At 36.4% G+C, this 24,802-nt stretch overlaps 1 pseudogene; it reads right to left on the bottom strand.

Moving 5' to 3' along the window:
• Positions 1-3,026: 3,026 nt before the first annotated feature.
• On the bottom strand, positions 3,027-22,826 carry LOC136842422 (piggyBac transposable element-derived protein 4-like; annotated as a pseudogene).
• Positions 22,827-24,802: the final 1,976 nt, after the last annotated feature.

Raw genomic sequence — 24,802 nt, 5'->3', positions numbered from 1 at the left:
TAAACATTCACTTTTATTATATAGAAGATATATATATATATATATATATATATATATATATATATATATATATATATATATATATATATATATATATATATATATATATATATATATATATATATATATATATATATATATATATATATATATATATATATATATATATATATATATATATATATATATATATATATATATATATATATATATATATATATATATATGTGTGTATATATATATATATATATATATATAAAATATATATATATGCTCTTAAAATGACTTATGTATAAAAGTGCTCTTAAAATGACACCAATGCAAAAGGTTATCATATCTTTAAACTGGTTAATATCCGAGATTTTCATAGTTCCAATGGTCTTAATAAAAGACAATCCTACACTTGGAAGCTATTGAAAAATGATAGAAAACCTCCACAAACTCCATTTTAGAGCTGAATATCAGCCAATGCCCTCTGCCACTTAGTATTAAATTTATTAGAAGCTTATCACGTAAGAATTCCAGATTCCAGTATTTCAGTCGTTTCATTTAGTCTCATATAGTCGTTGAAACCTTCATTTGCAAATAGATACCAGTGTAAGAATGAATGTGCGTGTATCGTATTGTTGCTCCTCTAGGATCTAGTATAATATAGCTAAAAGTAGGCCTATTTTCCGAAGCAAAATAAGATGGTTAAGATTCCCTTTGGAATTTGTTTCCTTTTTCTTTTCTATATTTTTCCTAACGTCATTAAAATGATACAGCCCCGTAATATACGCAATTTGTTTTTTTTTTATAAATCTGTGGCTCCAACATCCAACATATTTGTCCGTATAGTTGCTTGGCTGTGTGTCTTTACATGTTATTTTAACATTCTGGAATTCGATTTAGGCTGTGAGGGAGGGATTCACTATCTACTTTAAACTGAAGAGACTTTTACCTACCTTTGAATTGAAAGAAGAATAGGAATAAGATATCCAAGTTCTTTTCCTAAAGTATCCTTCATAAGTTCACAGCACAGGGAAAACAGCTTTTTCCCTATCCCGCATTCAATTCCCTCGTTATCATGGTATTTTCGCAATGGCTGATCATGAAAGCAGCTTATTTTTACGTTAGCTAAGGATAAGGGTCCCTGGGGTTCATTTTATAGAAACAATCTTTCTCCACATCCCCTGACCACGTCATTAGTGAAGTGGTTTATGAAGAGAATTTCATTCTTTTTCTTATACCACAGCGGTCAGGAGAAACAAGCAGAATTTACATGCAAGCATGCTTCATGGATTATATCACGCAGATAAGTGAAGCTGTAAACACACACAATCCGTTTGTTTTAGCCCTACAAATGCCATCACATCTGAGGCCACTGTACTCCGATGGGCATGCTTGGTGTGTGAAGGGTGAAGCAGCAATGGCAGACGCACTCTCCTCGTTATGAGGAAAGGGATTTACAGAGTTCCTAGAGTTTCATTCTAAGGAGAATTTAATTTAGAAACTCATCTATTTATAGTTGATGAAAATATTAAACTAAAATATTTCTAGAAACAGCATATTAATTCGGCTTTACCCTGCGGGGTTTGTGAGGAGGATGACTATTATAGTTTTGTGTTAGTTGTTCAAGGTCAACCCAATTCATTAAAGGACGTCAGGACTTTACAGTCGCGTAATAGTGGCAAACCTTGGCAATGCTATAACTGTAAGAAAAATGCATCCAAAAACTTAATTACTAAAAGAAGTACACCCCTTTACTATTAGTAAAAAATTTTTAAATAACGTGAGAAAAATATAACCCAAAATTATGAATTTACATGACTTGAAATTGGTTTTCCTTAATGGAGAGAGAGAGAGAGAGAGAGAGAGAGAGAGAGAGAGAGAGAGAGAGAACTAATATTTAAGTTTGATTTAAATTTTGCTCACATATCTTCATGTATGATAAAAATTTGTTGCAGCCAAAAAAGCGTTCACTTCAAGCTCCGCTGTTTGTAGGAAAAAGAAAATCAGGAAATTCCATAGAGGACTATAGCAGGTGTCAAGGAATGGGGTCCCTTTTTGCCTGATTTCGGTGGAGCAGCTATAATATTAAGCGAAAAAAAACAAATAGCAAAAGATAATAGCGTTAGCAAAAGACATAGTGTGCAAGTGATATTTTTCAAAGGGTGTAATGTACCTTTGTGAATGCAGTAAAAAAAGGCTCGCCCAATAATAACTCGAAATAGATGTTCGGTAAGTTACTCACATCAAAATTCTGCCATTTGTAATCACGTAACTAGCTGCAACCAAGCAATGAACTGAATGCATCAAAAGAAATTTATGGTAGTACATGTTGTTTCAAAGCTGCTTCAGTTAACCCTTTAATGGTTACCCTCTAATTTGCTAACGTGGAAGGTAAGCCCGGGAGAATTTTACCCTAAATTAAATAATTAATGGAAAATACTTATGAACCAAAACATTTATTTTGAAGATACACAATGGAAATACACCTCTTCTTCTTTCATTATCCCTGTTTTAAATAAGAATTGCAATTTAATTAGTACATTAGAAAACCCTTCCAAAAAAGTAACAAAAAAGTTATATTTAAAAAAAAAACTTTATTATTAATTAGCCAAAAAAAAAAAAAATAATCCTATCTTCTTATCCTCTTGCATGTGTAGTCTTGGGTGATGGGAGCATGCCCTGGCTGAGTCCTATCCCTTTATCTCCGCCACAAACTGTATGGGTGACACAGAAAAAATAGGGTTATTTTAGTTGGCAAATAATGAATATCTCTATATATAATTTATATTTTCATCATCATCATCATCATATAATATATGTGAAACTTATATTTATATATTTTTTACATGTATAACTTATATTTATATTTGTTTTTACATATAAATATATATATATATATATATATATATATATATATATATATATATATATATATATATATATATATATATATATATATATATATATATATATATATATATATATATATATATATATATATATATATATATATATATATATATAACACTCACCAGCTACATGCAGTCACCACAAACAGGATACAGGTGGCGAGGGCACTTCGCCTTGGTGCACCTGTTGCATCTGTGCCGTGTCTTTCTATCACTCTTGCTGGGGCACTCAACACAGCACACCAAAGCCCCACTGCTGTTTGCGAATGATGTCCCTGGCGAGTGTGTAGCACTGCCCAGTGATGGTATATCGCACACAGTGGTGATCAGCATTTGCAAGGGGCGGGGCAGAGGTAAATGCAGCCGTGTTTGTGCCCAGGGAGTGATGAGTGCCTTCCCCAGTTGTATCAAAAACTTTGTGCGTTCCATGACCTGTTCCCCTTTCTTCTGCAAATTCTCCCTGTAAATGATGTAGGAATTGACATTTGCAGTATTCACTAGTCCATACATGATGCAGAGTGGCCAACGTTTGGTCTTGCGGGAGCAGGAGGTGACAGAACACATCTGATCAAAGGTATCGGTCCCTCCTTTAGTGGAGTTATAGAACTCGATGACCTCCGGCTTGCCAGTGCTACCGATGGTGGGCTGAGTGTGCTGAGATGATAACAGCAGCACCAGTTTCTTCTTGGTACTTGAAGTGTTGGCCACATATGACACTAGCATCATTTCATTGGTGTACTAGAGGGCACTTGATCCTTGCTTTCGTGTCTGTTTGTCCTTCATATCATTAGGTATTTCTTTTTTATTGGCACGTAATGTGCCAACAAGGGTCATTCCATGGTTATTCAGAAGATCAGATACCAGGGGAACAGAGGTGAACCAGTTGTCGGTGGTCACATTCCAGTTTGAACCATGATAGGGTCTCTTCAGCACTTTGGTGTAGTAATGGCCATGTTGAAGGTTTCCCCTGTCCTCAACCACCTCTTTACCTAAGTAGGGGATGCCACCGAGTAAGTACTTGGTCTTGCTGTCATTGATTAGGACCAACTTGATGCCATACTTGGCCGGCTTATTAGGTATATATGTTATACCCCTCCTAACAGACTCAGCATTTCGTGTAGAAATGTTACGTAACGGGCGTTGCAGTTAATCATCAGAAACGTGATATCTCGCAACTATTTCCCCCTCTCACTCACTCTCTCTCTCTCATTCAGCATTCGCCCCGCGCATTCTCTCTCTCTCTCTCTCAAACATCCTCAAAAAAAGAAATGGATATCCAAAGGAAATGCAATCTTTCCTACAAAAATAGATTTATTATTCAAACCAACCCAACAACTAATGAATGAACAAAGAAAAGATTAAAATGCATAATAAATGAGTTATCAAGTCAAAATAATCTAACTCTGACTAAAAGTCTTACTATAGCTAAAAGCCTTTAAACTCAAAACTCTCACATACTCCATCTTAGACATTAAACGTCTAGTCTTAAGTCAACCACATGAGAAATACCGACATTGCAAAGGTTTGCATTGTCTTCTCTAACCACACCAATTCCACAGATATCATCATAATGTCACCACAGTGTCACCACTGACATCTGTCAAAAGAATTAAGCACAATAGTAATCTCCCAAAAATATACAAGTGCAAAACATAATAACGAAAGTCTAAAATGCATGATTAATAATGGTTAAGCAATACACAATAAAATAGAATATTAAAGTGGCATGAATGGTTATGTTCAACTTTCCACACAAGTTCATAAGTGTCTTGAAACACGGTAAAAATCACAAGTCCACAGTTCACATAGAAAAAAGAAGAGTCTGAACTTTACCTTATTCTGCCAATTCTAAGAGATTGGAACACTCAAAGCTACGTCTTGATGATCTCGCTCTAGCTTCGCTAATGAACGATCAGACTTATTTTTGGGCAGAATTAGACACAAAATCTATATTTTCTAACGCACAAACTTATGTACTCGCATACCCACTTGGTCATCTGTTTCACATACCAGAGCCAATATTGTGTGTTCATCACGCCAAACAGCTGAAGTAACCAAACTATTTGCTGAATGCAATGATTTTGCGACTGATCGCTTGACCTAGTACCATCTTGCAGCTAACTCTCTTTCATCACATCTTATAGTATGGCAGTTATGAATTGAATATATGTCCCTTAAATAGTGCTCGGCCACCCCATAAGAGCGTTTCGCTCTCTTAATGGCGAACTAAAATAAAAGCATATGTATAAAACATAACAAATAGAGCTATGCTCAATTTACAATGTCTACTGCACTGCAGTTTTAAGTACTGCTCTCATGAAGTACTTGCAAAGTCACTGGGGTCGTTTTCTTAGAGCCCTTGCATGTAGTCTTACAAGCACAAATAAGCTTTACTACCCCCACAATAAGAATTATCAGTAAAATAGCCACTAAAACTATCAAAATAGCTGGCATAAAATATTGCTGATACTTGACCATCAACGGATCATCGTCTTCTTCTAACGGTGGAACAGTTACTGTTACCACTGTTGTAGGCACTGGAACTACATCATGATCGTTACTTTAATTTGGTGGCAGCGGTGTACGAAAGATTTAATTTGGTGGCAGCGGTTAAAAAGTTTAATTGATAACAGCAATGTTTGAGGTTAAGATAGCGAAATAGGGAGATTAGAAATAGGCTAATTGACAACATTATGCCTCGGGGCACTGGCTGGCTGCAAAGCTTAGCTGCCACCATATTAATCTGTTATACCCCTCCTAACAGACTCAGCATTTCGTGTAGAAATGTTACGTAACGGGCGTTGCAGTTAATCATCAGAGACATGATATCTCGCAACTATTTTCCCCTCTCACTCACTCTCTCTCTCGCATTTAGCATTCGCCCCGCGCATTCTCTCTCTCTCTCTCTCAAACATCCTCAAAAAAAGAAATGGATATCCAAAGGAAATGCAATCTTTCCTACAAAAATAGATTTATTATTCAAACCAACCCAACAACTAATGAATGAACAAAGAAAAGATTAAAATGCATAATAAATGAGTTATCAAGTCAAAATAATCTAACTCTGACTAAATGTCTTACTATAGCTAAAAGCCTTTAAACTCAAAACTCTCACATACTCCATCTTAGACATTAAACGTCTAGTCTTAAGTCAACCACATGAGAAATACCGACATTGCAAAGGTTTGCATTGTCTTCTCTATAACCACACCAATTCCACAGATATCATCATAGTGTCACCACAGTGTCACCACCGACATCTGTCAAAAGAATTAAGCACAATAGTAATCTCCCAAAATATACAAGTGCAAAGCATAATAACGAAAGTCTAAAATGCATGATTAATAATGGTTAAGCAATACACAATAAAATAGAATATTAAAGTGGCATGAATGGTTATGTTCAACTTTCCACACAAGTTCATAAGTGTCTTGAAACACGGTAAAAATCACAAGTCCACAGTTCACATAGAAAAAAGAAGAGTCTGAACTTTACCTTATTCTGCCAATTCTAAGAGATTGGAACACTCAAAGCTACGTCTTGACGATCTCGCTCTAGCTTCGCTAATGAACGATCAGACTTATTTTTGGGCAGAATTGGACACAAAATCTATTTTTTCTAACGCACAAACTTATGTACTCGCATACCCACTCGGTCATCTGTTTCACATACCAGAGCCAATATCGTGTGTTCATCACGCCAAACAGCTGAAGTAACCAAACTATTTGCTGAATGCAATGATTTTGCGACTGATCGCTTGACCTAGTACCATCTTGCAGCTATCTCTCTTTCATCACATCTTATAGTATGGCAGTTATGAATTGAATATATGTCCCTTAAATAGTGCTCGGCCACCCCATAAGAGCATCTCGCTCTCTTAATGGCGAACTAAAATAAAAGCATATGTATAAAACGTAACAAATAGAGCTATGCTCAATTAGCAATGTCTACTGCACTGCAGTTTTAAGTACTGCTCTCATGAAGTACTTGCAAAGTCACTGGGGTCGTTTTCTTAGAGCCCTTGCATGTAGTCTTACAAGCACAAATAAGCTTTACTACCCCCACAATAAGAATTATCAGTAAAATAGCCACTAAAACTGTCAAAATAGCTGGCATAAAATATTGCTGATACTTGACCATCAACAGATCCTCGTCTTCTTCTAATGGCGGAACAGTTACTGTTACCACTGTTGTAGGCACTGGAACTACATCATGATCGTTACTTTAATTTGGTGGCAGCGGTGTACGAAAGATTTAATTTGGTGGCAGCGGTTAAAAAGTTTAATTGGTAACAGCAATGTTTGAGGTTAAGATAGCGAAATAGGGAGATTAGAAATAGGCTAATTGACAACATTATGCCTCAGGGCACTGGCTGGCTGCAAAGCTTAGCCGCCACCAAATTAATCTGTTATACCCTCTAACAGACTCAGCATTTCGTGTAGAAATGTTACGTAACGGGCGTTACAGTTAATCATCAGAGACGTGATATCTCGCAACTAGTTCCCCCTCTCACTCACTCTCTGTCTTGCATTCAGCATTCGCCATGCGCATTCTCTCTCTCTCTATCAAACATCCTCAAAAAAAGAAATGGATATCCAAAGGAAACGCAATCTTTCCTACAAAAATAGATTTATTATTCAAACCAACCCAACAACTAATGAATGAACAAAGAAAAGATTAAAATACATAATAAATGAGTTATCAAGTCAAAATAATCTAACTCTGACTAAATGTCTTACTATAGCTAAAAGCCTTTAAACTCAAAACTCTCACATACTCCATCTTAAACATTAAACGTCTAGTCTTAAGTCAACCACATGAGAAATACCGACATTGCAAAGGTTTGCATTGTCTTCTCTATAACCACACCAATTCCACAGATATCATCATAATGTCACCACAGTGTCACCACCGACATCTGTCAAAAGAATTAAGCACAATAGTAATCTCCCAAAAATATACAAGTGCAAAACATAATAACGAAAGTCTAAAATGCATGATTAATAATGGTTAAGCAATACACAATAAAATAGAATATTAAAGTGGCATGAATGGTTATGTTCAACTTTCCACACAAGTTCATAAGTGTCTTGAAACATGGTAAAAATCACAAGACCACAGTTCACATAGAAAAAAGAAGAGTCTGAACTTTACCTTATTCTGCCAATTCTAAGAGATTGGAACACTCAAAGCTACGTCTTGACGATCTCGCTCTAGCTTCGCTAATGAACGATCAGACTTATTTTTGGGCAGTATTAGACACAAAAGCTATATTTTCTAACGCACAAACTTATGTACTCGCATACCCACTCGGTCATCTGTTTCACATACCAGAGCCAATATTGTGTGTTCATCACGCCAAACAGCTGAAGTAACCAAACTATTTGCTGAATGCAATGATTTTGCGACTGATCGCTTGACCTAATACCATCTTGCAACTATCTCTCTTTCATCACATCTTATAGTATGGCAGTTATGAATTGAATATATGTCCCTTAAATATATACATCCTAAATGGGCATCGACCTCTAAAACCCAATAACTGCTCGTCAACTGTGAGGTTCTCATGGGGGACATAAAGTCGGCCACAGTTCCTAATGAAGATGTCCCATACCTCCCTCATGGGTGCAAACTTATCATCTTTCTTCCGAGCCTCCCGTGTTTCAAGGTCATCAAATCTGAGACAGCGGATGAGGAATTTGAATCGCGCCTCGGACATAACCACTCGATATAAAGAACATCCTACATCCAAGCTCCACATTTCTTTGGTGGGGATGTGCCCATAATTTTTCTCACCACTGATGACTAGGATACCCAGCAGTGCTCTTATTTCTTTTGGCTCGGTGTGCGCATAAGTTGCTGTCTGTCGACTATACCTGGGGGCAAGTACATCAATTTTCTGGTTTGTACAGTTCACAATAATGTTGACAATCTCATCATTGAAGAACAAGCTGAATACTTCTTCAGGTGACGCAGCATCCCTTGCCTCCCCTGGAACAGGGCTGAGCGTGAAGCTCTGGATGATATTCCTACTTGGTGTCCTAATGCTTGCTTGGGACTGTGGCCGGCAACTCCACCTAAACTGACTCCCACTGCTAAGTGTGCTGTTATTGAATGTGACGATGGAAGGGGTTTCACATTGGCGGCGGCAGCAACTTCTTCCTTTGCCAGTGGCAGCAGGGATGGGGCATGGCTTGCATCAGAGGTCGAAGCAGTAGGAACTATATCAGAAGTTGATGGGGCAATGAAGTTGAGATCTTGGCGCTTGCTTGGTGTGGATGTAACTACCACCCTTCTTTTTCGTTTTTTCCTTTTACCACCACATACCTCCTCCCCATCATCTTCATCACTGCTGTCTTCACCTGGTATAAGAGTATATTCCACATCACTACCACTGTCATACAATAAGTCAGCTTCAAGTTCATCAATATCACCCTCAGATTCACTTTCAGAAATTAAATCTGTTAACCCAGTAGTGTTCATTACTTTCTCAAGTTCTTCATGTGTATATGTATACTTTCGTTTTGCCATGGCTCACTTTTATTTAATATATTTTACCTGGTAATACCTGAAAAGATTGAAAAAATATTAGAATAGGGGTTCACAATTTATAACAAAAATGGTAATACCGGGAGAAAAACATCCAGGTGACACAACACACGCAATTGGTAACTGTGGGAGAAATTCTCCCGAAATGGGCCAAGGAGCAAAAACTAATGGAGATAGTTGGACCACACAACCACCCTTAGTCATGTCATACTAAACACTGCAGCTACTGGAAGTGCCAAGCTGGAGTCACGCTGCCAGATGTATGAGTTACACAACCACCTCTAAAACACTGGGTGAATTCCACCCTGGTAACCGTTCCAGGGGCTGACAACATGAATCTGTCACAAGGGCCATGGTAACCAGATAACATTGACCATATCCTTTTGGATCTGTTAATACTGAAGACTTCTTATCCTTAGGACATGCTCAGTATGAAAGCCTCAGAGACTGAAAAAAAACATGAACAATTGAAATGTTGTAAACTATATAATAATTATAAGTTTAAATTTCATTATTAAAGTTTTTATTTTTTAATTTTTTCACTGTTTTGCTGCTAATTCTTAACGAGGATTCCAGTGCTATCGGTTTTTGTGTTTGCTATTTTTTCACTTATACAAATTACATAAGCTTTGCGTTTAAATAGATGAAAATTTCAGATTTCTAGAAAAATATCATTCTAAAAAGTGTCTTTGGTTTACCTTTGAAATTTACTGTATAAATATTAAGTATTCCCTTTCGAATTTTGATCGAAAGTGGGTAGTGAATAATAGTTTATAATTCTAAACGAAACTGTTTACTTTATTAATACCTCCCAAAGAATCCCCATAAATGCCATGCTCGTTATGTACCTGCTTAGAATTATTTGAAAAAAATCATATTTAACAAAAGGTATGATTTTTTCAAATTTATTTTTATAGACAAACAATTACTCTATACGAAGGTGACTCATCGCTTTGTCCTATCCCTTTTTCTTGCATTAAATGGATCCCTTTTTAAACATAAAAACCTTGTTTGATTAACTATCATTTCTAACAGCATAAACAATATTATTTTCGATGAAACAAGCTTTTCAAGTTATTTATAACCAGATTATATGTGTCCTTGTCTTTTTATAACCTGTCCAAAGTTTATCTCTCTCTCTCCCTCTCTCTGTCTCTCTGTCTGTCTGTCTGTCTCTCTCTCTGTCTCTCTCTCTCTCTCTCTCTCTCTCTCTCTCTCTCTCTCTTGTGAATGAAATGTGATGAATAGGAGTACTGCAAATATATGGACAGACTTGTTTCCAGTTGTTTTAAAGATGTGAAGTAACAAAAACCAATCTTTTTTTTTTAGTGAAGTACCTCTTACCAAATATTTGATAACGACACAGAAAAGGCAATAATAAACTATTCCAAATACCAACTGTCACACAAAGAAAGGCTTTTACCAGCTTATGATTTCAAACAAAACCTGAAACTTGAATTCTACAGATATAAATTTGTTGTCTCTTTTAAAATGGTGTATATTACAATAGAGCAATTATTGTGCAGCAGAAATATCAGTAAGATTCTAAAAAGGGACAACAATATTGCTGATATGCCGAGAGAATAATGTACTTTGTGACAGAGGTATTACCGGAAATGAAAAGTTCGTGTTCTCTCTGATAATTTATCTGCTACTTTCGTAAGCAGCTTTTAGAAACCGTGATAAATAAAATTTTTATTTCCAGCAATTGATCACCACTGGTTTCATACATCATAAATTTTACCGGAGGCCGTATTGGCTGTTTCCATTGGCACGTGTAACATATCGCTGCTGTTGTCGGATTGAATAAGGATTTGAATAATGGCTTTTATCTTTTCCAACACTGAGTCTTTAGCGCTTTTTTGACGGGTAGTAATAGATGATAATATATTTTTCATGGATCTCGGATATTTACAATACTTACTTGTGTATTTTCCTATTTTTGGCATGTAGCTTAAACGGAATACACATTATTATTTTTACGCCTATTTCATATCTGTATCAACAATGACCTCATCAAGAAATGACTCACGTTTGTAGTTTATTTTTATCTCGTATTAAACATATTTCTTCATTGACATCTATAAAGTTATACGCATTGTTTATTACTTCTCGTATTGAATAGAGTGCTTCTGATCTTCTCTATTGCATTTATAAAAAAAAAGTACCAGTTCTTATTTTGATAACAATGTCTTAAAAAAGAAATTATTTTATTCAGCATAATGCGTAGTTGAAAAACAGATTTTCCATCCGTTTCGGGTTTTAAACACAGATTCTCTCTCTCTCTCTCTCTCTCTCTCTCTCTCTCTCTCTCTCTCTCTCTCTCTCTCTCTCTCTCTCTCTCTCTCTCTGCGTGTGTCTGTGTGTGCTTATGTGTGTTTTCAGGCCTTCCTTCATTAGAAGGGTCTTCATAAGAGATGTTTGTCGTGTAGACATGCTTCAGGGTGCTCTTACAACAATACACTCAGCTCTTACGCTCTGTTTCCGTAATTCATACTGGACATTATGACATGACTAATGCACCCTGTGTCTCTTGGACTATGGAAATCACTTATATGGTGCTTGTTAACTTGCTGAAGACTAAATGGTTGTCCTTCGAAGAGCCAATGGATTTGGATACAAATACAAGGCAGAGGAGGAGGGTTAGGTGAGGGGTCGTGGGCCCCTATGGCAGGAAGAAGTATCCTAAATGGCTGATCAAATTTTTAACTGAGGCCAACGGGAGTCATATAGCTCATTTATTTCTCAATTCATGAATGGTAAAAACTTCAGGCTATATGCTCTGAGGATGTTACTAAATGGAAAAGAAAACATTGGTACCGTTAATCTCTCCCATCCCGCTACAAGTACTGGAATGAGACAGAAGGAAATCTATCGAGGATTCTAAGCTCAGTCGTCACAGAAATGAGAAGTGGAGTTTGTGCACATCAAATACAAGAAAGCGCTGAAGGCAGGAGCTGAGAGGCTAAGAAATTAATATACTATTTCCAGCGCGCGCGCGTACACACAAACACACGCATGCACGCACACTCAAAGAATTATGAATAAGAAAGTCTACCCCCATCATCAAAACTAAATTTATATTGCGATATTTCGTTGCAGAATCTAATTTAGATTGTAAAAAAATATTTTTGTTTTGTTTTGCATGGTGATCTATATCTGTCTCTTTGGTCACCATTTCATTTCAAATATTATTAGTGCTCTAGTGAGAATCAGCACAGACGATCAACAGTCTCCTCCGGCATGATGCCAATACGTAATACGCATTCTTTCCAAAGGAATTTATTGAACGAAACAGTTACTAGACTTTTGTTGATCAGGAATGCTATAAATTTACCGATAAAAAAAAAACATAAATATATTGTTAACTTGATTTATGACCACTAAGACTGTTTCAGTAGGCAGTGTCATGGTTGTTCAATGCAGACTGTATCAAGAAACATGCCTTTAAAATGTAGTAGTTTTATTAGTAAGGTCAGCAGAGTAACAGAACAGAAGCAGATGCAGCGAAAAAAAAAGTAGCAGCAGTAACTAGCATATCACTACGAAAATATGCAGCTTTCTTAAAAGGACCAAATTATCAAGCGATTTGTATGCTATAAAAAAAAAAAAAACACTTGCGTCTAAATTTACGTCTGCTCTTTAGAACTGTAGTTTTGAAGGTGGACTGAGGAGAACAATAAGTATTTAAGGTATAGAACTCGCATCTAATTTCCAAATAAAATTGTAATTGATTTCAACAACTTTAATCATTTTGACAGAAATGCACAAAAACAGAAACTGGATGAAACTATCAGAATTATAACGGTAAAAGATTTATTAGAACTTATTCGTCCATTCCAACAAGATTGTATGATTTGCTGGACTCTCATGTTCTTGAATTAAAACCAGATTTGGCGAACCGCTACCATTGAGGTCCACTTTGGTTGGCCGTAAGGCCTCCGCATTTCGATAGCATTTTTATGTTCATTCCATCAAGAAGTCAAAGGTGAATTTCTGTATATTTTTTCACAATTCAAGTCTTCAGGCATACCCAATTTGTATATATGAATATCAACGTAAATAAAGACGTTATAGCCTATTGAATATTTGGAAAATTACTTTATCAACTAGGTAAAACTCACCAGCAGAATGTTTTCATCCCCTTACCTACAAATAGCATGATATCCAACTATCCCAGATTTCTTTATTAGTATGAACTTCCCTGTATGTGAAAGGTGACTCATTGTTTCTTTTGTAATACGACACAACGCAGTTTTCCTTCCCACTATTTTTTATTCCTTTAGAGAGTCAATTGTTTGGCTTTCCATCATCTGTAAAAAAGAGTAAATGCCAGAGATACAGCCTGCGTCCTTTAGGTGAGCTGTTATTGATAAGAAAAAAAAAATAAATGAAGCGTCACTGCCAGAGAAGAGACAGGCGAAAGAAAGACAAACAGACAGACAAGTACATGGTGGAAAGAACAAGAGATCTCAGAAAAAGTAATATCATTATTTGCAAACAGGAAAAACGCTTACCATAAACAGCTTGGCTATGTAATATAGTCAATAATCTCTGTCAGTCTGTGGATACATAAGGAATAATAAACAGTATCTTTTTCATGATTTCTTTAGCTAAGATTTAGATTTTAAGACCCAGCACGACACAACGTATATATATACAGTATATATATATAGTATATATATATATATATATATATATATATATATATATATATATATATATATATATATATATATATATATATATATATATATATATATATATATATATATATATATATATATATATATATATATATATATATATATATATATATATATATATATATATATATATATATATATATATATATATATATATATATATATATATATATATATATATATATATATATATATATATATATATATATATATGTATGTATGCATGTATATATATATATATATATATATATATATATATATATATATATATATATATATATATATATATATATATATATATATATATATGTATATATGTATATGTATATATATATATATATATATATATATATATATATATATATATATATATATATATATATATATATATATATATATATATCGATGGCTTCTATAACCTGTTTATTTCCTAATATAACTGAACTGAAAAAAAATTCACTTTGGTTTGTATGATTCAAATACAGTAAGAGATACTAAAAAAACCGTAGGACCGATAGGTTTAGAGCTCATGAAGGGAAAACTTTTCCAGCATAATGATGCTTGTTAAGCTGTAAATGGGGAATCTTTAATGTGGATTAATAATATACGTTGTAGCTCGTGTCTTAAGAAGCGTAATATATCCCCAGCATTCTTTTGTTTTAGTTACGAGATCTCTCTCAAAGAAGTGTATATTACGCTTAGTTGGTGATGATATATTATTTTTTTTTCTTTGAATCACTGAAAAATCATAAAGCTATTGGTAGCTGTGCTGTTCAAGATTTGCCAATCATTTATCTTGATTTTCGTGTGATTATTCATTCTTTAAAACCCAACCTCATTTTACGGATATTGTTGGTTCATTATGTTCTTGCCTACAGGTATAAATCATGAGGCTACTTTTTGGATATATCTCCTTTCTCTTTATAAATCACTTTATCTGATACTGAGCAAATATATCCACTTTCAGTAAATGATATTGATCGTACTGGCTAGGAAATACTAGCTTACTTTTACATGTGTTTCACACCTCAATCTTACGTCTAGTAGCTATGAAAAATCTCACGAGAACTCTCAAGCGTCTTATCAGCATTAACACTTTAGCATGTAACATTAAAAAAATTAATCTTTTGCTTTACTAATGACACGGGTATTTATTGTAAAAGACAGCATTTAATGGGCTCTGCCTTCCGCCTAGTGTTTTATCTCCTTCCTCCAGTTAAAAAAGTAATCACAGCCCGTTTCCTGTCACAATTACATTGTTTTACGTAAATAGATTCTGTAAAGAGGAAAATGAAAATCTTGCCTATCACTTCCAAAATAGGTAATAGGTTGGATATCTAATAATAAATTGCAAATATTATCTGAAGGTACTAGTTTCTTGATACTTTTTTTAATCTTCGTTCTTAGTAGATAGGCGTAATTGCAATATCAACAGTTTCACTTTGCTTACTGTTCTAATTATCTTCAACGAACCTCGGTCTGCATTTTTATAATGCCAATAAAATATTCATAAATTTACTATAGCTGTTTTAGATGTAAAATATCCACAAAAACACACAAAGTATTTGTTACATGTATGCGTATATTAATAAAGGCATACACAAACAATAATACACACAAATAAATATAACTGTGTTTGCATGCGCTGGTGCCTGCAAATTCCCTAATGTAGTGTATACTTGGGTAAATGTTCATTAGAGGAAGCATTACCAGGATTAAAGAATCCAAAAATCAATTCCAGGCACTTATCAGTCTATATTGCAGTCACATTTATTAACTATGATGTTTATCCCTTATCCTGTAATAAATCGAGGTCCCCTTATAACGACATAACTTGAATTCTATTCCTTGGCTCACATTGATTTATACTGGCAAATGATAAAACAATTACATCAGGAAAAAATGAAGTTATACCAAATAAGATCGTCTTTATGTAAAAGATATTTTATCTCAGTAGATACGTAAAATGGAGCGTTTAACCGTTACGGATATCATAGCATTAAGTCAAATGGTTATTTATCCGGCATGCTCTAAAAGAGATAAAATTGTTCCCTCGTGGGCAGTAAAACTTTACTATTTACGTACTTTTTGATTACAACAACACTTAACGCAACCATCAGTCTCACAAATGGGGCGCTACTTAAAATGAAGCTGTCAGTCTCGCGCTGTTATGGAGCATTGCTTTCTTAATGGAAATGTCCAATGCAGGGTTTGAAATATATATTTCCTGAATTTGGCTCTCAATGTAAAAAATTTTCCATAAAGTACTAATTTCCTTTCATTAAAATGGACTTTATAACTTTCACTCGGATAAAAAGAATATTAATGAAAACATAGATATTATTAGTAATTAAAGCTAATATCATAAATTATGAAAACATTTAATGATCCTTCTTATCGTTTTAACATTTGAACCTCAGCTTGATAAAGGCATTCTGTGTCAAACCCATCGACGATGAGTGAATGAAAGTTTTGGGAAATGTTCCATCACCGCATATCCGAACCATGGCCATGGCTACACGTTTTGCATATCTATCTATCTATCTATATATATATATATATATATATATATATATATATATATATATACATATATATATATATATATATATATATATATATATATATATATATATATATATATATATATATATATATATATATATATATATAAATATATATATATATATATATATATATATATATATATATATATATATATATATATATATATATATATATATATATATATATATATATATATATATATATATATATATATATATATATATATATATATATATATATATATATATATATATATATATATATATATATATATATATATATATATATATATATATATATATATATATATATATATATATATATATATATATATATATATATATATATATATATATATATATATATATAAGTGGATGTTTGCATGTTTGATCATATACTTGTGCACTATAGATATCCAAACCGCTTGACCGATCTAGACAAAATTTAGCACATGGCCATAACTTGACCAACTTAGATAATAGGGTAGGTTTCAAACTGTAAAACCTTCTCCTCCCTTATCCCCCTCCCCACTTTCTTCTTCCCTTAGTAACGTATGTGGTAAATAAACTCTACAGGTTTACCATACCTCATTTCATGTACTCAAGATCATAGAAATATATTATTGGAAATGTTTTTCAGTTACCACAGCAATACCTGGATAAAAAGACGGACAGCATAATAAAGGCAGGATAAAAGGGACGGCCAACACAATAATACATGGATAAATGAGACAAAATTATTATTATAAATAAAATAGTTTACCAGACCATTGAGCTGACTAATAGCTCTCATAGGGCTGGCCAAAACAGACAGTACAGTAATACCTGGATAAAAAGGAGTCACCAAAGTAATACCAAGATAAAGGTGACAGACAGTACAGTAATAACTGGATAAAAGGGACAGTCACCACAGTAATATCTGTATAAAAGGGACAGTCACCAATGTAATATCTGGATAAAAGGGACAGGTAGTACAATAATACCTGGTTAAAGGGGACAGACAACACAGTAATACCTGGTTAAAGGGGACAGACAGCACAGTATTACCTGGATAAAAGGGACAGTCACCACAGTAATACCTGGATAAAAGGGACAGTCACCACAGTAACACCTGGAGAAAGGGGACAGACAGTGCAATAATAACTGGATAAAAGGGACAGTCGTCACAGTAATATCTGTATAAAAGGGACAGTCACCACTGCAATACCTGGATAAAAGGATCAGATCATACAGAAATACCTGGTTAAAGGGGACGGAGAGCACAGTGATACCTTGTTAAAGAGAACAGTCAGTACAGTAATACCTGGATAAAAGGCACAGTCACCACAGTATTACCTGGATAAAAGGGGCAAACAGCACAGTAGTACCTGGTTAAACGTGACACACAGTACAGTGATACCTAGTTAAAGGTGTCAGACAACACAGTAATACCTGGATAAAAGGAATAGTCGCCACCGTAATACTTGAATAAAAGGGACAGTCACCACAGTAATACCTGGATAAAAGGGACAGTCACCACAGCAATACCCAGTAATACCTGGATAAAAGGGACAGACAGTACAGTAATACCTGGTTAAAGGGGACAGACAGAACAGTAATACCTGTTTGAAGGGGACAGACATTATATTAATAACTTGATAAAAGGGACAGTCACCACACTAATATCTGGATAAAAGGGACAGTCACACAGTAATATCTGTTAAAGGAGACAGACAGCACATTAATACCTGGTTAAAGGAGACACACAGTACACTGATACATAGTTAAAGGTGTCAGACAGCACAGTAATACCTGGATAAAAGGGGTAGTCACCAGAGTAATACATATATAAAATGGACAGTCACCAAAGTAATACTGGATACGAGGGATAGCCACCACAGTAATACTTGGGTAAAAGGGACAGTCACCACAACAATACCTGGATGAAAGGGAGAGACAGCACAGTAATATCTGGATAAAAGGGACAGTCACCACAACAATACCTGGATGAAAGGGAGAGACAGCACAGTAATATCTGGATAAAAGGGACAGTCACCACAGTAATAATAGGATAAAAGTGACAGCCACCACCGTAATTTCTGATAAAAGGGACAGACAGTACAGTAATACCTGGCTAAAGAGGACAGGCAGCACAGTAATACCTGTTTAAAGGGGATAAACAGCATAGTAATACCTGGATAAAAGGACACTCACCACAGTAATACCTGGATAAAAGGGCCAGACAATACAGTAATACCTGGTTAAAGAGGACAGGCAACACAGTAATAGCTGGTTAAAGGGGACAGACAGCATAGTAATACCTGGATAAAGAGAACAGTTACCACAGTAATACCTGGATAACAGGGACAGACAGCACAGTAATACCTGGTTAAAGGTGATGAACAGTACAGTATCACCTGGTTAAAGGTGCCAGACAGCATAGTAATACCTGGATGAAAGGGACAGTCACCATAGTAATACCTGGATAAAAGATACAGACAGAGCAGTAATATCTGGATAAAAGGGACAGTCACCACAGTAATTTCTGGATAAAAGGGACAGTCATCATGGTAATACCTGGATAAATGAGATAGACAGCACAGAAATACCCAGATAAAATGGACAGTCACCACAGTAATACCTGTCAGTTCACCCACGGCTGCTTGATGGGTGAATGTTCACATAAAAAAATGTAGAACTGTCAGTCAGGCTATATGGAGGCAACGAGTAAGAGGCAGAGTCAAGTTGTATTCTAATTTACTGATACAAAATCTCTGACAGGTCAAGAACTCTTCCAAGCGGAAAAGTAGAATTTGACATTAGGAGAAAATGGAGGGACATCTATATGCAGTCAGATGTGTTTTCTCACCCCTGGAGAATGGTTAACAATTCTATATATAAATTAAGAAAAAGTTTCAACCACATATGGTTAAAAAGCTCGCAATGCCGCACATACATTAGTAATTACAGTTCTGACATGGACATAAAAAATCTTCTGAAAAATGATAAAAGATCACATGAATCAAGAGCGCTGGAACTGTTTCCTGAGTACTGGTGTGTCATGTAGATTTTTGTTTTGAAGCAACGATGGCCTGGGGGTCTTGGTGACAGCTCTGGACCTCACAGTACTCCCCACACCCGAAAAGGAAGCCTAGGAGAGTGGGTCATAGTCTGGGATATAGACTGGTTTTAATCTGTCTGCGGAGACCGAGGTGATTTTCCCCTTCCACCATCAGCTGATATGGTTTCTCTCTGCGTTGTGGTTTGCAGTGTGGTCCCAAGTTGACTGGAGAGAAGTGGGTGGCTTGTATGCGTCTATTCTTGTGAACGCATACTTTGCTCATTTAAGGCCTTCGGGGACGTATGTTGTCTTCACCAGCACGATGTTTTCCAATGCTCTATGAACGAATGGAAGATTCATGGACTCTGTCGTGTCTTGAAAAACATCTGCCGGTATTGTCAATATTTGGCCGTAGAGTGCTTCTGCCAGTGATGCATTGAATGCTGCATGTGGGGCTGTTCTTAATCCCAGAAAGACCCATGGTAATTCCTTTCTTCACCTCCCACCTTGAATCTGCCAGCGGGTGCTGATTTGAGGGAATGCTGCAACAGCTCCATCATGCCATTTGCTTCTGGGTTGTCTGCTGGTTATGTACTGCAGTACCCTGTGCCTACTGACCCAGTCTATTACTGCTTTTGCACAACTCTGCTGTCTGCTTCCTCACCGGTATTGCTTCTGGCCATCTGGTGTTCCTGTCGATGATTGTGAAGAGATACCTGTACCCCTTGAAAGGGGGCAGGGGTCACGTGATGTGGATGTGGATGTGGGACAGTTGTCAATGTGTTGTGTGAAATTCTCCTATCCCTGTCTCTGTGTGCCTCATTATTTTTTTATGTTTGGCATGGGAAGCATTCTCTTGCCCACTTTTTGAAGTCCGCTTTCATTTTCCACCAGATGTACCGCTCCGCAAGGGTGGCAGTACAACAACAATACGGAAAAAATATCGTAATTCCGATAGCTTAAAAATATTGTACCGTAATTTCGTACCATACCTAAAGAACCGTACCGTACTGGTGATAAAAGAAAATTTCGTACCGTAATTTCGTACCTGATTTCGTACCTCTGCCATTACATTTCTGTGAAAATTAATCAATAATATTATCCTTGCAAACAATTCCTCCTCCAGTTTCAATACTCACTTAGGCTACCATACTGTGTTTTTAACTTTTTGCAATTAGTGGAGATTACTATAAATATCTTAAGTAGCCTATGTGTGTGTGTCAGAGAGAGAGAGAGAGAGATTATATTTTTATTCTCGAGTAGGTTTACCATTTATTACATTCTGGCACTTTCCAGAGCCAGAGGTGAAGGCTGCAAAACTTTATTAGACAAACAAAATGAGAAAGGAAGGAGGCGGGTCAACTAGAATTGCAATTATATTTGCTCCTGTTAGCATGTGCAGCCCTTTTGAACCTACATATAACATATACATTTGTATTTTTATCATAGAATTATAATTAATCAAAGCAGTTAATCTATAATAGGCTACAGTAATAGGAAATTCTAAAGATATGTCAACATTGGCCTCGTACTTTATTATGAATGGACTATAACTTCCACAGGTATATAAACAAAAACTTCATTATCATCATTCACCGATTTTTTTAAATTAACATTAATTCACATTAATAAACATAAGTCTTTTGATAATATTTTTGGGCGTAGAGATATCATTTAAAAAAAATTAGCTTCCACATACAGATGAGCGAAAAGATTCATTATTTTCACTCATTATTCTTTTAAGTAAAAATTGACTCTCACATCCATAAACTGGTCCTTTGATTATTAATTAGGTGTTGCAAAATGCAGGAACATAATAGATTCAACTATATCCTCTTTGAGCCCTAGCCGAAGTTCATCGAGGATATACCGTAAACCTGAAAAAGTACGCTCTATACTAGCATGAGCCGAGTGACAGGAAGAGCCACTGCCACTTCGGCCAGTTTCTTCAAGTCTTGATGTGGATGACATTGCCACCTTCTGAAAATGTCTACATTCCTATCTATTCGCTTACAGCTGCCAAAGTTCTGTACCATTTGCCTAATGTCATGCATGCCAGTGCTTACTCGCTCACAGGCTTCATTGTTTTTGTCACTTGCATTCAAAAGCTGATCAATCACATCTATGTTTTCACCTGCCCTATCCTCGACATGAAGGCATTGTTCTTTGTTACTTGTCAGAAAGTATTGCATCATGCATTATTGCCTTGTTTACCTCTTTTTCTATTTCCACTTTTGACATCCTTCCTTCTCCACAACTCGCATAGATGCTTTTGAGCTATTATCTTCTGTGGCTGCTTAAGGAGACACTGAAACCTGGGATCTAACTATACAGCAGAGAAAATGCCACATTATTAAGGAGTGTCTGTCTTCACACAAACCATGCGATGAGAAAATTCGGCTTTCACATCAGACATTTTTTCTTTGCAGATTTCATTGTCAGTGATCGGGTTGCTCTCCGATTCAGTGAGATACCCTAGACTACAGACGCCAGTGCGTCTCACTATGCCACTGACATTGTGGTGTATTAATGTAGCCATGTAGGCATGTTTCTCATTATTCTATCTCAAACTCAGTATATTGTATTTAATCTTTTAGCTATATTAAATATGATCTTTCCCAATAATCAAATTTGAATGTCAATTTCCTTAAAATCTGTCGAGTTCCTTTGAATTTCCTTGAAATTTCAATTTCCTGGAAAGATAAGGTTGCATCTTAAAACATTCATCAGGGAAAAAATTAGGTTACCCCATCAAAAAGTCAATATTTGTCATCTGGTTTATCCGGGATGTAGGCAATCACAATGGAATAAATAAGTACGGAATGAGTACGGAAAAGGTACGGAAAAAATAACGTAATATCGTACCATACCGTACTTAAAAAGTAATATAGTACCGTAATTTCGTACCGTTCTTGCAGGTGGAAAAATACCATACTGTACCGTACTGCCACCCTTGCCGCTCCGACAAGGTTTGGGTGGTGGATCTGCCTGATGGGTGGGACAGGTTGTGAGCGAGGTTGAAGGTTTCTTTCTCAACCCTAATGGTAGGTATGAGTGAGGGCATCTGGTATTCATCTCCCAGGTGATGGTTGTCTCTCTGTCATTGATGGACAGGTCACTCTACGTAAGGTTGGGGTTCTCCCACCGAAGTCACTGTGGGTCCATGTCATCCTTCTGAGCCGATGCTATTTCGGTATATGCTATCCCAATCTGGACGGTTTTGATGGAGTTTCGGGAAAGGGCATCTTCCAGGTTGTTGGAAGAGCCCTTTAAGTATCTGATGGTGCAATAATGTTCTGCTATCGACGACAGGTGATGTTGCTGTCTTGGTGACCACCGGTTTCCACTTTTGGTGAAGGCGGATACCAACGGTTGGTGGTCTGTCTGCACCACGAATTTTTGTCCTAGAATGTGTCAGAAGTGGCAGATGGCTGTGGACTGCCAATAACTCTCAGTCGAACATGGAGTACTTTTGTTCTGCTGGTGATAACTTCTTGCCAAAGAACACCAACGGGCAATGTTCATCATCTGTGTCTTGTTCAAAAACCGTGCCCATCACTGTGCTGCTTGCATCAGTCGTTAGGGTGAGGGTTCTATGGAGTAAAGGAAAGATTAGTTTGGCAGCAGAGGTGATTGCTTTTTTAGCTAGTTTGAAGCTTTACCTTGTTTTGCATACTAACATAGTTTTTTTAGGTTTTCCTTTTAAACACTCATATATTGAGGCCATTATGTCATCAAGGTTAGATATGAAACAGTGGTAGTAGTTAATCATTCCCATGAATTCTTGGACTGCATTGGTTGTTATTGGTTTTGGGAGGTCGATGATTGCTTGGACCTTCTTAGGGAGGGTCTTATATGGTGGCCCAGGAATTCCACCACTGGTTTTGCCCTTTCACATTTGTCTTTTCAGACTATAAGTTCTTTTTCTTTAAGTATTTGCAGGACCAGTCTGACATCTCTCATGTGTTGTTTGATGTTGGGGTTGAATATCTGTATATTGTCAATGTAGGTGACACAGAAGTGTAGGTTGCCAAGGATTTCGTCCATCAGACCTGAGTTCTGAAGGCCGAAGCAGCTGTAGTTGAGGGTGTATGTGCTGAAGGGGGGGTAATAATGGCCATTTTTTTTCTGTCTTCCTTTGCAACCAGGACTTGGAAGCATCCCTTCAATGGTCAATCTTTGCTAATGTTTTGGCGCCCCCCATCTGGTCGGTTATGTCGGTGATATTCGGCAGTGTGTACCTGTCATGTACTGTCTTGATGTTGTGTCTCCTGCAGTTGCCATAGGGTTGTCATGTGCCATCAGGTTTTGGTGCCAAGTGTAGGGGAGATGCCCAGCAGCTGGAGCTTTTTGCCCATTCCATGTCGCAGAAGGCTTTTTTTTGGTGTGGACGATTTTTCTGGGGCCATACATCTAAAATGGATGTGCAGTGAGGGACTTTTGGTGACTGTGTAGTGCTGGACATGGTGCTTTGCAGGTTTGGTCAGGTCGTGCTTCAGGTCATCCTTAGATACCTTCCAAATGCCCTTAGAATGTTCTTCTGTTTTGGGCTTGTATTTTGGTATGTTTTTCCACCTGGAGATCTGGTAGTGGTGTATGGGGGCAGTGGGGCCCCCGTGGATAGCTGTCCATCTCTGTGTTGGTCTGCTGCTGTGGCTATAGGGCTGGCTGCTGTTACGGTTGGTTGTGTAGTCTCCATCGACTTGTGGGCCAGGTGGACGCTGTTGACTGTTTTTGGGAAATCATTGAGGTACATGGTTGATGGGGAATGGTCGCGACTGTTTTGTGGAGTGATTTTGTAAGTAAGACATCTCTCACGAGGTCCACCATTGTTTCTGGGCAGCCATCTGTGGAGGGGATCATAATTAGCCACCATAGTTGTTTGTAGACATGCGACGGCTGGTGTTCTCCTACTGTTGCCCCTACATTGTCTAGGAATTTCCTAGCTCTGAGGGTGGGAGGCATGCTGAAGGATGACCTTAGTTGGGCCTTCAGGATTTCGTAGATGAAGGTTATCTTTTGGTCTGCAAGCCATTCTGC

Source organism: Macrobrachium rosenbergii, chromosome 2 (assembly GCF_040412425.1).
Source record: "Macrobrachium rosenbergii isolate ZJJX-2024 chromosome 2, ASM4041242v1, whole genome shotgun sequence".
Lineage (NCBI taxonomy): Eukaryota > Metazoa > Arthropoda > Malacostraca > Decapoda > Palaemonidae > Macrobrachium > Macrobrachium rosenbergii.
The sequence above is the reverse complement of the archived record's forward strand: the minus strand, read 5'-3'. Positions and strand labels throughout refer to the sequence as shown.